General features: G+C 46.4%; 1 protein-coding gene across 19 annotated transcripts in view; it reads right to left on the minus strand.

Annotated features, from left to right (window-relative positions):
• The window catches only part of ATXN7L1 (ataxin 7 like 1), a 268,359-nt gene that overhangs the window by 63,275 nt on the left and 187,928 nt on the right, over positions 1-17,156 (minus strand). For 3 of the 19 annotated variants that reach the window (XR_002724664.2, XM_023183061.1, XM_023183066.1), the window contains exons 1-2: positions 10,589-10,703; positions 9,493-9,611 (exon numbers count right to left, since the gene is read on the minus strand). The exons of 13 other annotated variants lie outside the window; for them this stretch is intronic. The gene's annotated coding sequence lies outside the window, so the exon portion shown is untranslated. Of the gene's footprint in view, positions 1-9,492; positions 9,612-10,588; positions 10,738-17,156 lie in introns of those variants that run through there. 3 more of the 19 variants (XM_023183067.1, XM_023183062.1, XM_031936063.1) reach the window with 2 other exon arrangements.

Here is a 17,156-nt window from a genome sequence, read left to right on the forward strand (position 1 = left end):
ATTAAAACTTTTTTTTGGTAAGGCCAGGCATGGTGGCTCATGCCTATAATCCTGGCACTTTGGGTGGCCAAGGTGGGTGGATCACTTAAGCCTGAGAGGTGGAGGCTACAGCAAGTTGTGCTTGTACCAGAGAACTCTAGCCTGGGCAACAGAGCAAGAATCTGTCTCAATTTTTTTTTTTTTTTTTTTTGCAGAGACAAAGTCTCTCTAAGTTCCCAGGCTGGTCTTGAACTCCTGGGCTCAAGAGATCCTCTTGCCTTGGCCTCGCAAAGTGTTGGGATTACAGGTGAGCTACCACATCCGGCCTACAAAACAACTGTATCAGTGGATAAGTTTTTTTTCTTGGTTTCATATTTTATTTTTTGAGACAGTCTCACTCTGTTGTCCAGGCTGGAGTGCAGTGGCGTGATCTTGGCTCACTGCAACCTCTGCCTCCAGGTTCAAGCAATTCTCCTGCCTCAGCCTCCTGAGTAGCCGGGATTACAGGTGTACACCACCACGTCTGGCTTATTTTTGTATTTTTAGTAGAGATGGGGTTTCACCATGGTGACCAGGCTGGTTTCAAACTCCCGACCTCAAGTGATCTGCCCGCCTCAGCCTCCCAAAGTGCTGGGATTACAGGTGTGAGCCACCACACCTAGTTTCATATTTTAGATTCAGAAACTCGTCTTAAATTGCCAATTGAAAGAACAAGTTGCAATGAGGGAATATTAATTAAAACCTGAAGACAGCCCTTTGCCCTTAATATAAGTTTTTTTTTTTTTTGGGTGTTTGATGTGTGATTTTGTATTGCAATAAATAGGTGAAAGCAATATTTCCTACTTGTGAAACGGTTTGAATTAAATCAGAAGGGCTCTCACAACCCTTGAGCTATGGGAACAAGCTTGCCCCCTACTGGTGCAGGTGAGAAAGGTTGTATAAGAATTTAAAGGCCTGGCGCAGTGGCACACGCCTGTAATCCCAGCATTTTGGGAGGCCGAGGCGGGTGGATTACCTGAGGCTGGGAGTTTGAGACCAGCCAGACCAACATGGGGAAACCCTGTCTCTACAAAAAATACAAAATTAGCTGGGCGTGGTGGCACATGCCTATAATCCCAGCTACTCGGGAGGCTGAGGCAGGAGAATCGCTTAAACCCAGGAGGTAGAAGTTGCTGTGAGCCAAGATCGTACCATTGCACTCCAGCCTGGGCAACAAGAGTGAAACTCTGTCTCAAACAAACAAACAAAAAAAATTAAAGTGGAGGGACCAACAGAGTCAGTGGTCAGGGGTTCACTGTGGAGGTGAGCTGTAGCTAAGCTTTTGAAAATGGGTAGAACTGATGTCCCAGGTAGGGCAGAGTGAGTGGATTTTACAAAAAGACCTATTCAATCTATGTTTCTCTAGTCTATGAAGACCTGCCTGTAGTGGACTTACACAGTTTTGTGTTGGTGAGGAGGTGCATTAGGTTGGTGATAGGAGAAGGCAGGGTCTTATCTCTTGCAAAAAGATGCTGCTGAGTGAAGCTCTCCGGCTGTACATTACAATCATTCGGATATAAGCCCTCATCCACTTGAGGCTTAATCATGTCTTATGTTTTCATTAAGGGACTGCCTAAGGTAGATCCCTATAATTATTCTAATTCCATTTGCCCTGCCCAGAAAGAATTTGTAGTACATTATATCCCTCACTCGTTAAAATATTTAATACTTAAGCAATTTTAGAGAAAAAGAGCACTTTCCTCTAAATTTTCTTAGTCTTTGTTAATGCATATAGCTTTATTAACAAAACTGTAATCAACGGATATTTTGGACTATTCTTTGTCAACTAACATTCTACATATACGTATCAAATTCCCACAAACTTGCTATTTTAAACTGTTAGGTAATATTCAATCATCAACATGGCGCAGATTATTTAGCTACTCTCTTACTGTCTACCTACTATTTGTCTTTAAAAAAAAAAAAAACTGATTTGACCGGGCGTGGTGGCTCACACCTGTAATTCTAGCACTTTGGGAGGCCAAGGCGGGTGGATCACAAGGTCAAGAGATCAAGACCATCCTGGCCAACATGGTGAAACCCCATCTCTACTAAAAACACAAAAATTAGCCAGGCGTGGTGGTGCGTGCCTGTAATCTCAGCTTCTCAGGAAGCTGAGGCAGGAGAATTGCTTGAACCTGGGAGGTGGAGGCTGCAGTGAGCCCGGATTATGCCACTGCACTCCAGCCTGGCAACAGAGTGAGATTCCGTCTCAAAAACAACAACAACAACAACAAAAAACCTGATTTATTTAAAAAGTGATTCAGAATTATTTCCTTGAAGTATAATTCCCAAAGTGAAAGGCTGCAGTTTTATAGCTCTTGCTACGCATTTCTTTCCAGACCATGTGACAGAAAGACCAAACGAATCTATTGTGCTAATATTGAATATAAACACCACTCACCTACTAAAGGGAAAACAGAAAATCACTATCAGAACACCTGTGCAGAATTAAGTATTCAATACATCAATAACAACCTCAGTGAATGATCTTGAACCAGCAGCCTCTGCTCTCACCTGTTTTGTCCTTTGACCAATAGTAATAATAGTTTAAGATTTTTCAGGTGTGTACAGTGGCTCACTCCTGTAATCCCCCCACTTTGGGAGGCTGAGGTAGGCAGATTGCTTGAGCTCAGGAGTTCAAAACTAGCTGGGTAACATGGTGAAATCCTGCTTCTACAAAAAATTTAAAAAATCAGCCTGGTATGCGCCTGTAGTCCCAGCTACTTAGGAGCTGAGGTGGGAGGATCGCTTGAGCCTGGGAGATCAAGGCTACAGAGAGCTGAGATTGTTGCACTGCACTCCAGCCTGAATGACAGAGTGAGACACTGTCTCAAAAAAAAAAAAAAAGGCCGGGCAGGGTGGCTCACGCCTGTAATCCCAGCACTTTGGGAGGCTGAGGCGGGTAGATCACGAGGTCAGGAGATCGAAACAATCCTGGCTAACACAGTGAAACCCCATCTCTACTAAAAAATACAAAAAATTAGCCGGGCGTGGTGGTGGGCGCCTGTAGTCCCAGCTACTCAGGAGGCTGAGGAAGGAGAATGGCGTGAACCCGGGAGGCGGAGCTTTCAGTGAGTCGAGATCGCGCCACTGCACGCCAGCCTGGGCGACTGAGCGAGACTCTGTCACAAAAAAAAAAAAAAAAAGAAATTTTTTTCCTATGCGCCAGGCAGTCTTATAAACACTTGATTTACCTTATAGCATTTCATTCTTACAATACCTTAAGAAAGGCACGGCCGGGCGCAATGGCTCATGCCTGTAATCCCAGCACTCTGGGAGGCTGAAGCGGGAATACAAGGTCAGGAATTTGAGACTAGCCTGACCAACATGGTGAAACCCCGTGTCTACTAAAAATACAGAAATTAGCAGGCCGTGGTGGCGGGCGCCTGTAATCCCAGCTACTTGGGAGACTGAGGCAGAAGAATCACTTGAACCTGGGAGGCAGAGGCTGCAGTGAGCCGAGATCGTGTCACCGCACTCCAGCCTGGGCAACAGAGTGAGACTCTGTCCCCCGGGCCCCCCGCCCAAAAAGATGAGAGGCATTACTAGCTTCTCTTTTCTATAGGTAAGCTTTATTAACAAAGCTGTAATCAATGGACATTTTGGACTATTCCTTGTCAACTAACATTATTCTGCATATACATATGAAATTCCCATATACTTGCTATTTTAAACCATTAGGTAACATTCCATCATTAATGTGCTGTAGATTATTTAGCTATTCTCTCACTGTCGACCTACTATTTGTCTTTTATTTTATTTTATTTTTTTTGAGACGGAGTCTTGCTCTGTCGCCCAGGCTGGAGTGCAGTGGCGCGATCTGGGCTCACTGCAAGCTCCGCCTCCCGGGTTCACGCCATTCTCCTGCCTCAGCCTCCTGAGTAGCTGGGACTACAGGCGCCCGCCGCCACGCCCGGCTAATTTTTTGTATTTTTAGTAGAGACGGGGTTTCACCGTGTTAGCCAGGACGGTCTCAATCTCCTGACTTCGTGAACCGCCCGCCTCCCAAAGTGCTGGGATTACAGGCCTGAGCCACCGCGCCCGGCCCTATTTGTCTTTTAAAGAACTGATTTAAAAAGTGGTTTACAATTATTTCCTTGAGGTATAATTCCTGAGGCTCAGAGATATAATGAGTTGCTTAAGGTCACAGAGCTAGAAAACATCAGATCTGGGGATGTTTTCAGAGCCCCTATCTTAACTCTGGGCTCTACCACCTTGGAATCCTGGCAGATTCTGCTACAGATAGGAGGAGCCTGAAAGAACCAGCGAGACTTCTTCTTTCCCACTGCCTATGGGCGTTTCAGCAGGGCTCCTGACTCCCCTAGGGAGAGGAAGAAACACCTTTTAGGTGTTAGGCAGCTGGCAGGTGCCAGTCAGCAGCTCATACCATTGCCTGAGACCTCAATCACAAAGAGTTGGGGGGCCCCGGTACCAAAGAAATGAAAAGTCAAATCCTTTTACTTTTGTGCATTTCCACCACAGGAAGTCCAGGCCAAGGTCTCAGCAACTGACTGTTTTAAGAACACGTGCTTCCCCGCAGCCTCCTTAAACATCCAGGTGCAACTCCAGGGGCAGTCCTAGAGATCAGCCAGGCAGGAAGCTTGCAGACACCAGCTCTCAGCATCCCAAAAATCTGATAGGCGTGGGGAGCCCTGGTGTCTCTAGTTTGCTCCCCTCACTCTCTGAAGATAAAATCCATCAGGTTCTCAGGCAATTCCATTTCAGTAAAAATTCAGTGTTCCCTTCCCCATACGCTTATTCACAGAGGTATTTTCATACTTGCAGCATCAGTGTCCTGCATTTAAAACCTTAGCACAGATGCCTCATGAATGGCTGAGCCGGCCGCAAACACTCAAGGTGGCTCCCTGCACCATTTTTAGAAAGAACTTGTTGGGAATTTTCCAATATGGCTTTTAAGGGACCAACCCCCTCCCAATAGACTTTGAGCACCACAGTCGCTCGTGGTCTGCCATGGTTGTGTAAGCACACTTGGGCTTAGGCCAGCACCTGGCTTACTCACTTGACAGCATGGAGTCTCCTTCAGCCCCCACTTTTGAGGGCAGGTGCTTGGCAAGTCATTAGCCGGCTTCTATCTTATCAGTGGGTTCAATCTGCTTTCATAGCTGCAGTCAGGATGCTGCCTATAAACACCCTGATTTCCAAGGGACCTTCTTCCAAAAGTAAACTGGAGTTGGAGAGAGAGGCAGGGCTGGCACCTTGGTACTGGGATCCGTGCCAGGAGCCAGGCCAGCTGTACTTACAGCCGCTTGGTGAGGCAACGATTCCCCCCATGTTACAGTTGTGGAAATGGAGACAGACTGTATTTGAGAAAGTTGCCCAGAGTCGTAAGACTAGTAAGTGGAGGAGCTGGGGCTACAACCTGGGCCTGTGGCCTCATTTGTCACCATCATAGTTAGATACTAAACTTACTGCCATGGTGGTTAGAAGGGGATATTGAATCAGCCTTGCTCAGCAGAGGAGGAAATGAAGACACAGGAAAGTCAGGTGATAGGACAGGCTGCAAATGCAGGCAGAGCTGTGCCAAGCAGTTCCCGTGCCAGGAGTGCTTGTGAGCTTTTCTGGAGTGCCCGTTCCCTTCTCAGACTGCAGTACCTCTTTAAAAGATCGCAGGGCTGACGAGCTGAGGAGGCGTTCCTTAAGCACAGGTTATACTAGGTCTTCTTTACCCCTCTTCACCTCCTACCCACTGCTGGGCAACGTGAACTATCTGGAGCACTAAGTTCTTTTGACAAATATGAGTGTGGGCCTGTGGTCTACACTGCTCGTGCCAATGCCAGCTCAGTTCCCAAATCCCTAGGCTCTGGGATGGTTTTTTGGTCATCTGGTCACCCCATGCACATTCATTCAGTCAGGAGGGAAAACAGCCTTTCTTGAGTATCAGGCACCGTGCAAGCTCCTTTTCACTCACCAGCTCATCTACCCAACAACCCTACCATGTGGTATGAGACCGTTAGTTGCCTTGTTATAGATGGGGAAATTACTATTATTTTTTTTCTTCTTAGATATCAGATGAGGAAATTAAAGCTTAGCAAGATTGTGAAACAAGACCAAGGTCACGCAGACCTCAGCAGCTGGCAGGAAAGCCCAGGCTTGCCAGGCCCCAGAGCCAATGCCCTTTCTACCATGCCACCCTGCCTGGGACGTTCCCTTCCCTCCACACTTTAGAAATGCAACTGGGATGATTCTTACAAGGGCATTTCCCATTCCAGAGCTGCTATGAAGTCATGTAACTTAGGATCCTTTTTAACTTTTCCCCTGTGGTGGCATTCCCCCTTCCTCTTCCTCTTCTATTTGTCATTTATACTAAGGTGCAAATTTCTGGCATCACCACTATTGGGCAGGATCTGGGGAGTCCCAGGGGGTTTCCAGGGCCCTGAAATACTTCCATCAGCCCCCAGGGATGCCCTCACAAGACACCTAGCCTAGCTAAAAGGAAAAACCACAGAAATAGAGTCTGTGGGGAGACGAGCACATGTACACCTTGCCAGCGGTACTTTCAAGGGATTACATTTTTCTGGAGAGCAACCTGGTGATAATAACAGGAACTAAAAAGCATCCATAGCCTTTTATCTGGTAATCTGGTAGTGTTAGTTTGCAAATAGACCTCCAGGAAATATCCCAAAGGGAAAAAAAAAAAGTTCAAAGATATTCTCAGCACTGTTTACTACAGTAAAAAAAAAAAAAAAAAAAAAAAAATACTACAAACAACCTGAATAATCCATAATAAAGCAATTGGTAGGAGACAGGTAAGAGAGTTATTTCAACCTAAGAAAATGTAAGCAAAATGGTACACTCACATCCACAAGGAAATTCAAAATGGCACAAATAGTACGTAGAGACTAATACTACTTAAAGAAAAATATTTGAGGCCAGGTGTGGTTGCTCACTCCTGTAACCCCAGCACTTTGGGAGGCCAAGGTGGGCAGACTACTTGAGGTCGGGAGTTTGAGACCAGCCTGGCTGACATGGTGAAACCCCGTCTCTACTAAAAATATAGAAAAATTAGCCAGGCGTGGTGGTGCATGCCTGTAATCCCCGCTACTCAGGAGGTTGAGGTGGGAGAATTGCTTGAACCTGGGAGGCGGAGGTTGCAGTGACCCGAGATCATGCCACTGTCACTCTAGCCTGGTGACAGAATGAGACCCTGTCTCAAAAAAAAAAGAAAAGAAAAGCACTTGATAAATACATGGTGATGAGGAAATTTGTTAAAGCTGTTTAAGTCCATTCCAAGAAGAAAGATAAAAACAGACAACAGCAGCAACAAAATACTAACATATCCTTAAGCAGAAAAGGCAGAGGAGAGAAAGTAGGTGCAAATACAAAGGCAGGAAGGAGACAAAAATATGGGTTAAAATGAAACCTATTTCATTCATTCACTATTTTTTTTTTTCTTAGCATTTCCTTGGCACCTACCATGTGCCAGACACTAGGCTATTACAGTGATGATACAATAGGTTGCTGTCACTGCTAGACCTTCGTCATCAGAGGGCTTCCTGTGCTCAGGGAATGGCACTCTCCAGATTCTGGCTTGTTGCCACAGTTGTCACTCTGAGTGCAGGGGAACGGACGTGGCCCTCAGAAGGCAGGCTGCTGCCCGAAGGACCTGAGTCTACCGGACTCCACCTGGAGCCAGAGCCACAATCCTCTTCATAACATTAGACCTTTTATGGCTCTATCTGCTCCCCACTGTCTGGGCCCAGTGGTAGCAGAGGGGTTGACAAGGACTCCACATGCATGCCACTGAACTTCTCCATCAGAGTAGCCCCCTCCAAAACCACAAACACACACCGCACAAGTCACACGCGTTTAAACACAGGAGTCACCATAGCTTTGGTGAAAACTGGGGGGGCCTCCAGCTTGCAGACAAGCTGTTGAATTCTACCTTAGGATGACACAGCTGACCTCATAACCCCCAGAGCGCTGATGAGACAGGTATGGCAGACAGCTGGACCCGGGCACAGGGGGAGCCACAGACTCCAGGATCTTAGGGAGAAGATCCACGAGCTGGGATTCCCAATGTTTAAAATACCTGATAAAATGGCTGGTCGTGGTGGCTCACACCTGTAATCCCAGCACTTTGGGAGGCCAAGGCAGGTGGACCACTTGAGGTCAGGAGTTCAAAACCAGCCTGGCCCACATGGGAAAACTCCGTCTCTACTAAAAATACAAAAATTCGCCAGGTGTGGTGGCGCGTGTCTATAATCCCAGCTACTCAGGAGGCCGAGGCAGGAGAATCGCTTGAACCTGGGAGGCAGAGGTAGCATGAACTGAGACTGCGACAGTGCAGTCCAGCCTGAGCGACAGAGTGAGACTCTGTCTCAAAAACAAAACAAAACAAAAAACCCAAAAAACAAACCTGAAAACCTGCACATCTAAAAGCTGAATTGAATCTAAACCCTTGAATCTAAAAGCTGAAATTTTAAAATAAATAAATAAAAATACCTGAACTGTTGGACCGAATCTTCCCAATGCTGTCTTGAGGCAGCATCAGTGGCCTTTGCCCTGGTGCCTTGAGCTAAGGCTTCATGGCTTGCCAGGCCCCGTGGAGGGAGGATCCTGGCTGCAGGAGGCAGAGCAGGTGCCAGGCTGCACTTCCACATCAGAGAACATACAGTGCAGCAGGGACTTCTTCAATTTGGACACCAGGGCCAGGGCCCCCAAATCTGTGATTTTTTAAAAAGGTCCTGAGGTGATTTTCATGCTCCATAAGCTTTGGGAGTCACCGGAAATGCGGACCAAACACTGCTGTCTTTAGAATCAGAAAGATCTGGGCTCAAATCCCAGCTCTGTCACTCATTAGCTCTGGGACTTGGGGAAATAACTTAACCCCCTGAGCCCCAGTCTCCTTACCTGTAAAATGGGGACAATAATACCCACATCATGGAGTTACAACAGGACAGGTGCCCCTCGAGCACACTGAGTCCCTCATCTTAGCGCACATCACACGCTGTAATTACTGGTTTACTGGTCTAAGTGTCCTGCGCCTGGACACACCTGGAGGGCAGGTGTCCTGTTTACTCTTTTATCTCCTGTGTTTAGCACAGGGTTTCACCCTCAAGAACACTCACTCTATTCACTGTGGAATAAATGAGTGTTGGGAGGATTGATAACACGTGGGGTGGCTACCACAGTGCCAACTCACAGGAGGCGCTTAATGTTAAGTTCCCCTGATACATGAAAATGTCCATTAAAAACACACACACAGGTAGTAGCTTTCCTCAGTAGGCAGTTCTCAGCCTTCTCCCTGCCCCTGAATTAAATTATTCCACTTACAAGAATCCTATGGGAGCACACTGTTTAAGGACCACAGGCTGATAGGAGAGGCCACCACTGCTTTATTTCTACTGTACCAGTGTCTACTTTCAACAGCACAGGGCCATGGTCTCTTACAAGAGAAGGTGAAGAGTCTCCACTACTGCTAAGCTCATGGTGTCGCTGAGAGCCACTCACCCCACAGACTGTCGTGGTCCCACAGCAGCCACTAATAACGGAACCATTTCTGTTCTCCTTGGAGTGGCAGTTGGCAGCGGCAAACAGGAAGTTGTCTTGAAGTAGGGTGTGGTTATGCCCTGTCAACATACGCGTACAGACACACATACTTTTTTTTTTTTTTCTCCTTTCTGGCCCCCTTCTCTCTCCCGTCTTTAGAAGCAAAAGGTCTGAGTTATTTTGGTGAAAACAAAACTTTTTACATGATTTAAGATTAACCATCACTACCACACAAACAAAACCACAGGACAGAAAGGGGCCTAAAACACAGCAAAGGGTCTATTTTCCTGCCACCAGTCTTGTGGCATGTAGGAACTGACTGTGTGTGTGAATGGGTGTGCATTTTCCCCTTTATTTCTCTGGGCACACAGGAAACAGCCCTAGCTGGAAACCAGCCAGACACGCCACCCAGCATTCTAGAGAGCTGGTCGGTCCACCTGTGGGCCAGCTGCCCGAGTTGATTCAGGGCCTGCAGTGTGCACGCACTGGACAAGGACCACTGAGGACAGGAAAGAAGGAAAAAACCAGGGTGCTAGTTTCAAGCAATTTGTACAGTTTGAAAAGAAAGGACCCTGAACATGTCTTAACACAAAGTACATATAAAAACAACAAAGAAACACAATGGCTGAGTAGGTAAGTGCACTGAGTAGATAATACACGGACATAAACATGGGGAGGTGGGGTTGACACGCCAGGAAGGTTCATTGCAGCTGGCTTCCCGGTGCTCTGAAAGGTGTGCTAGAAAATTTTCCACTCCACTCCTTTTCAGGCTGGAGGCTGGTGCCTCCAGAAGGGCTGTCCAAAATAGACTGGTCCCCAACCCAGCCTCCTACTTCTGACCTCTTTCTGAGGCAGCTACTCTCCCCGCTCCCCGCCTCAGCCCTGTCTCGGCTCCAGCTCCAGCTCACAGAACGAGAGCACTGTCTATGCTAACACTCATCTTGCTAAATGGCTTGTGGGCTGCCAGCATGATCCGCCTGCCAGGATCTCTGTTCCGTGACCTGCGCCCAGCCCCACGCCGTCCTGTGTGGCCCTCGTGCCCTGCGCTCACACTTACACATCCCGGGGAGGCTGCCTTGCCGTTTGGATAAGGAGGCTGAGCCAGTGACACGCTGGGCAACGCGACTCGTGGTAGTAGACGTTTCCTGGCTCCTGGATGAGGGCCCTGGCCAGTCAGAACGCACCACTTCCCCTTTAAGAGAGCACGCCCAGACGAGATTAGGGAAAGGCAGAAAGAAAAGCCCGGAACAGTCAGGGTTGTATCCTGAATTTGGCGGATGAACTTGGGTATTCCTGAACCGCACACACAAGGTGTGGTCAGAGGCAGCAGGCTCCTCAGAGGTGCATGAGAGCCAGCGCTGTGTGTGCAGGGCTGGGCCTTCCCGCAGCCCCGGAGCTGCTGCTTGTCTGGCCTGGGTCCCGGGTCCCCAGGCAGCCTGGAGACACCTCAGGCCTTACCCACTCCCCCTTCGCTCAGGGCTTGTCCATCCTGATAGGCAGAGTCCACTTCATTACCTAGCGCTATGCCTTAGAGAGAGTAGAGAGGTCATTATAATGACTGGAAAATACTTTTGTGGGTTGTTGGAACTATTGATTTAAGCAGGGAGCTTTCATTCATTCTGGATATTTAGAAAGTTTAGTCCCTGATCTTGGCCAAGGACAGTAGACTTGGAGGGGGGAGAATGCCTACCAAAACAAGGGTTCACAAAGGCCGCATGTTATATAATTCCCTTTATATGAAATGTCCAGAATGGGTAAAACCATACAGACAGAAAGCAGACTTGCGGTTGTCAGGGGCAGGCTGGGAAAAGAAGGCGGGGGGAGTGACGGCTTAATGGGCACAGGGTCTCCTTTGGGGGTGATGGTGGCACAACATTGTGAATGTACTCAATACCACTGAATTGTACACTTTAAAATGGTTAATTTTCTGTGACGCAAATTTCACCTCAATTAAAAAAAAAAAAGAGGCAAAGTATGTTTTGCGCATCTTTATCTTCCACTAGAACCTCTCCTGTGTGGCATCCAACATTTCTTTGTAAAACCTGGTTATTACCTGATGAATATTAAATCAACCCTAGCTAAGGGGTACATGCCTTTTATTTAAAAAAAAAAAAAATAAGCCTTTAAGATACAAAGTTTTCCAAGACTCAGAAGTATGACTTTCCTGGAGAATTCTGGACTGTGGGGAGACAGCACCCCCTCACATCATGCTCACATGCTTCCTCCCATCACCACAAGCTAGGCAGAGCCTACCAGGCATTAGAGAGATTAGAAAGGTCATTATAACGACTGCCTATGTAAGACGGTCTCCTGTGGGGACCATCCCTTCAGTCACTTGAAAACATAACCAAAGGCAGAGACAGTGAGTCCCCCCTGGGAGAATTATTCAGGGAGAACATAACTGGACTTCTGGGTTCTTGGCTTCCTTTTCCCCTCTTGTTGAGAGAGTTTCTTCCCAGAATTGAGGAGAATTCATCGGTTTCAGACTGGGAGGGAGTTGTGCTGGCTGGCAAAGCAGAACTAGTTTCCACAGTTCCATTTGTTTGGAATGTAGTGGGGGGGGTGGTGTCGAGGGGGTATAAGCTGACCACCCATCTGACCAGCCCTCGTTTTCAGTCGTTTGCAGCTTTGGCTGGAGATTGTCTGTTCTCAAGAGTTAGGCTGTGAGCGTTGTTCCCTGATCCCAGGCTAGCAGGTCAAGGGCCCCTGGACACATTCCCCTCACCCAGGGGACTGTGGAATAGAGGCCTGCTGGATGTTGCAATACTTAGAAGAAACACAGATGAAAGGGCAGGCCCGAGGCCTGGGAACCTGAGTCTTTCCAGAGACAAACGTGAGTTGCTTTCCTAGTATCTCTGCAAAGAGTTCCAGGATGACCTGGAGGACAGAGATGGCAACAGCTGCCCTTGGGCCAGCTTTCCCAGAGCAATCTGGACCTTCTAAAGCATTGGCCCCTGCCTCTTGCAGCCCTGCTCTCCCTCCTCATCTCAGGTGCCTGTGTAGGCTCTTGGTAGCCTTACACCTGAAGTAGCCTAAGTTCTCAGCAAACATGTGGCTTAGGATAATAAGAGGCAATATTTACTCTAGCTTCTGAAGAACAGCAAGTTTAGAACCGTAACTCTAAACACAAAAACAGGCAGGCTCAATCTAATTTAAAAATGGGCAAAGGGCCAGGCGTGGTGGCTCATGCCTGTAATCCCAGCACTTTGGGAGGCCGAGGCAGGTGGATCATGAGGTCAGGAGTTCGAGACCAGCCTGGCCAATATGTTGAAACCCCGTCTCTACTAAAAATACAAACATTAGCTGGGTGTGGTGGTGCTCACTAATGACTCCAGTCACTAGTCATTGGGGAAATGCAGATCAAAATCACAGTGAGGTATCATTTCACACCCACTGGGATAGATGTTAACAAACGATGAAAATAACAAGTCTTGGTGAGGATGTGGGGAAGCTGGATCCCTCATGCACTGTTGGTGGGAATGTAAAATGGTACAGCCACTATGGAAGACGAGTATGGCGGTTCCTCAAAGAATTAAAAATAGAGTGAGCACATGATCACACGATCTAGCAATATCACTTCTGGATATATATGCAAAAGAATTGGTATCTCAAAGAGATATTTGTATACCCACATTCATAGCAGTATTGCTCACAATAGCGAAAGGTGGAAGCAACTCAAGTGTCTGTCAATGAATGAACAGAGAATCCTATAATGGAATGTTGTTCAGCCATAAAAAGGAAATTCTGACACATGCTACAACCTGGACAAACTTTGGGGACACTACGCTAAGTGAAATAATCCAGTCACAAAAAGACAAATAATGTATGATTCCACTTATATGAGGTACTCGAGATAGTCAAATTCATAGACAGAATGGCGGTTTTCAGGGGTTGCAAGGGAGGAGGAATAGGGAGTTATTATTCAGTGGGTACAGAGTTTCAGTTTTGCAAGATAAAGAGTTCAGGAGAGGGCTGGGCACAGTGGCTCACACCTGTAATCCCAGCATTTTGAGAGGCCGAGGCAGGAGGATCCTTTGAGCACAGGAGATTGAGACCAGCCTGAGTAATACGGCAAAACCCTTTCTCTACAAAAAATACAAAAATTAGCTGGGCGTGGTGGTGTGCACCTGTAGTCCCAACTACTGGGGAGGCTGAGGTGGAAGGATTGCTTGAACCCAGGAGGCGGAGGTTGCAGTGAGCCCAGATCACTGTACTCCAGTCTGGGTGACAGAGCTAGACCCTGTCTCAAAAAACAAAACAAAACAAAAAACAAAGAGTTCAGGAGAAGATGGTGGTGATGGTTGCATAACAATGTGAAGATACTTAATGCCACAGAACTGTACATTAAAAATTAAGGTGGGTAAATTTCACATTAAGCATATTTCACCACAATTAATTTTTTTAATAAAAAAGTTAAATATAGAATTACCATATGGACCAAAATTCCACACCTAGGTATATATCCAAAGGAATTGAAAACAGATATTCACACAAATCCGTGTCCACAAATGTTCATAGCTGCTCTATTCATAAGAGCCAAAAAATTGGAAACAACCCAAATGCCCATCCATGGATGAGTGGATAAACAAAAATTGTGCTACATACATACAATAAAAGAATACTCAGCCATAAAAAGGAATGAAGCATGACACATGCTACAACACAAATGAGTCTCAAAAACATGATGATAAATGAAAGAAGCCAGACACAAAAGGTCATCTACACACACACACACACACACACACATATATAGTATGATTCCATTTAAATGAAATGTCCAGAATAGGTAAATCCACAGATATGAAAAGCAGATTGCTGATTAGCAGGGGCTGTATGTGGCGGGGGAGGCAGAATAACTGCTTAATGGGTATGAGGTTTTATTTCGAAGTGTGATGAAACATTTTGGAACTAGATAGAAGTGGTGGTTGCACAACATTGCCAATGTACTAAATGCCACTGAATTGTTCAGTTTAAAACGGTTAGCTTTATGTTTTGTGAATTTCATCCAAATTTTAAAAAAGCCTGCAGAAAGTAAGAGCAAGGATAATCTACAGCAGAACAATTAGTTTCAAGATAACTGAGTTACCTTTAAAACCCTTTCTGAAATCACTTAAAGGAGGTAATTTTTAAGTTAAGGTAATTAAGGCAGCCAGCAGGATACAGCAAACAGGCACTCTAAGACAGCAGTTCCCAAACGCTAATGCTACCAATTTGGGTCTACAAAGAAGTGTTGTCTTAAACAATGTGATATATAAACACACACATGCATATATACATGCACATGTACATACAGATTTTTCTGAGTTTACGTCCTCCCTACATTTCTGTGTTAGAATCTCCTTTACGTATTGATAATGAAGATAGATTGGTTGTGGTGCTTTATTACTCTTTAGGGGGTATTGTTCTGTTTTTAGTGCCCTTACTTCATAAAATAAAGAAAACCTGAATTCAGGGTCAGACGCAGTGGGTCACGCCTGTAATCCCAGAACTTTGGGAGGCCGGGGTGGGCAGATCACTTGAGGTCAGGCGTTCAAGACCCACCTGGCCTACATGGTGAAACCTTATCTCTACTAAAAAATACAAAAATTAGCCAGGTGCAGTGGTGCACACTTGTAATCCCAGATACTCAGGATGCTGAGGCAGAATCACTTGAATTCAGGAGGTGGAGGTTGTAGTGAGCTGAGATTGTACCATTGCACTCCAGCCTGGGTGACAGAGCGAGACTCCGTCTCAGAACAAACAAAAAAACCCTCTGAATTCAAATGACTACCACTACCACTACCAACACCACCACACGCAAACACACGCACATACACACACATGAACACAGGCTCCACTAGCTATTTACAAATGGGACACTGAGGCACAGCACTTCCTCTTGCCAACCTGCTCGTTCATCCCTGATACAGCCGCCATTTCCATAAAGGGATCATCATTCTCCCACGGACTCAGGTCTTAGACCTTGAAGCTGGGACTAACAGACTCGCAACAGGCAAGAAAAAAACCCACAGGTAACCATTCTCTGCAGGCCCCTTCTCTAGGAGTGCAGTCGCACACCCACACTCCTGCCCAGGGTCTGCCAGGCACGGCTTCACTGCAGGCTCCATCTAGGGTAGTGCATCAGGTAAGCAGTGTGCCAGGTAAGCGGTGAGCCAGGTAAGCAGTGTGCCAGTTTAGTGGCACCTCCCGAGTTCAGTCCAGACTGTTGGAGAGTTACCCTTTATGCCAAACTCCCGTGTAATGACCACTCATGATTCCCATGTCTGCGTTGTGGGAGTCACTATGAGCCACTCTAATCCCCCTTCCATGGAACATCTTGCCAAATATTTGTTCCTGGAAACTTCCTTCTCTCAGGCTAAACATCCTGAGATGTCTTCTTAAATGATTCCTTACAAAACATCATTTTAATTACTCCCCAATCTCGGTTCTCTTGGCTCCTCTTGTTCTTCACAGACCATGGAACTCAGACGGGAGAGCATTACAGGTTGGGTCTGACCAGCTCCTACAGATCTGTTCTAGACATTATTCTCCTATTAATGCAGCCAGAGATCCAATCTAGATTTTTCATTTCTGATAGCTGCCTCATCCCTAAGTTTTATTTCACACATTTTGCTGCCAAGCTGCAGATCCACAGGTATCCTTTAAAAATGTCATCTTGTTGGATTCAGTCTACTGCACCAGTCTGTTGAGATCTTTTTTGGACTCTGATTCATTAACATAATCTTCTCCCCCTCCCAAATCTACCACCTGAAAACTCGATCAGCCTGCCGTCAATGCCAATCTTCTTCTAAGTACTCATACACAACGTGGAAGAGGGCAGGCCCAAGTGGGCAACTTGATACATCCTTTGGTGCAACAGTGGCCTTTGAACAGCACTCTTGAGGTGTGGTTGTACTGAACCATGTGCCATTCAGGGCAGGTGTCTCATGTGGCCCACATTTCTTCATCTCCCTGGTAGGACCTCGTGGGTGACTTTGACCAATGGGACTAATGATAGGCCTCCTCTTACTGTTGGTTGTGAAGGTTAAGTGCAGGGTATTACACACAATGAGCAGTCCAACACTGCCTTTAGTACGGAGAAGAGACAACAATAATAAATGGTTTTCCAATTCCCAAACTACCTTCCTTATTGGCAACCATATACAGACATTAGAAAGCTGTAATCAATAGAAGGAGCACTGACATCCAAGAGCTGGAGTCTAAATCCCGGCTCTCCTTCCAGAATGTCCATGCTCTGAGGTTAGCAGTACCTCCCCTCTCCTGTGCTATAGGGAAGAGTCAATGACATCAGGCATGTAAAAGAGGTTTCAAAGTTGAGTCAGACTATGCAAACATAAAAGAATAGTATGATGATTACTGTTATAAATAAGTCAAGATACCATTTCCATTGGCAGAAACCTGCCTGTGAAGCCAAGGAGGAACTTATAGATGTACTTAGGCTGCCAGGAGGAACAGGTCTTTCAGCACACAGCAGCTGGACTACTTCGATAATGAGATTCCTGATCTCCTCTCCTGGTAGCAATCACCTCCTCTCTCATCTCAGACCAAAGCCGAAGCTGGCTTATAAAGAAAAAGTAGTGGGTCTTCCTACCATACTCGCAGAGGGGCCCCTTAGCCTGTGGGAA

This window comes from Piliocolobus tephrosceles, chromosome 8 (assembly GCF_002776525.5).
Source record: "Piliocolobus tephrosceles isolate RC106 chromosome 8, ASM277652v3, whole genome shotgun sequence".
Classification (NCBI taxonomy): domain Eukaryota; kingdom Metazoa; phylum Chordata; class Mammalia; order Primates; family Cercopithecidae; genus Piliocolobus; species Piliocolobus tephrosceles.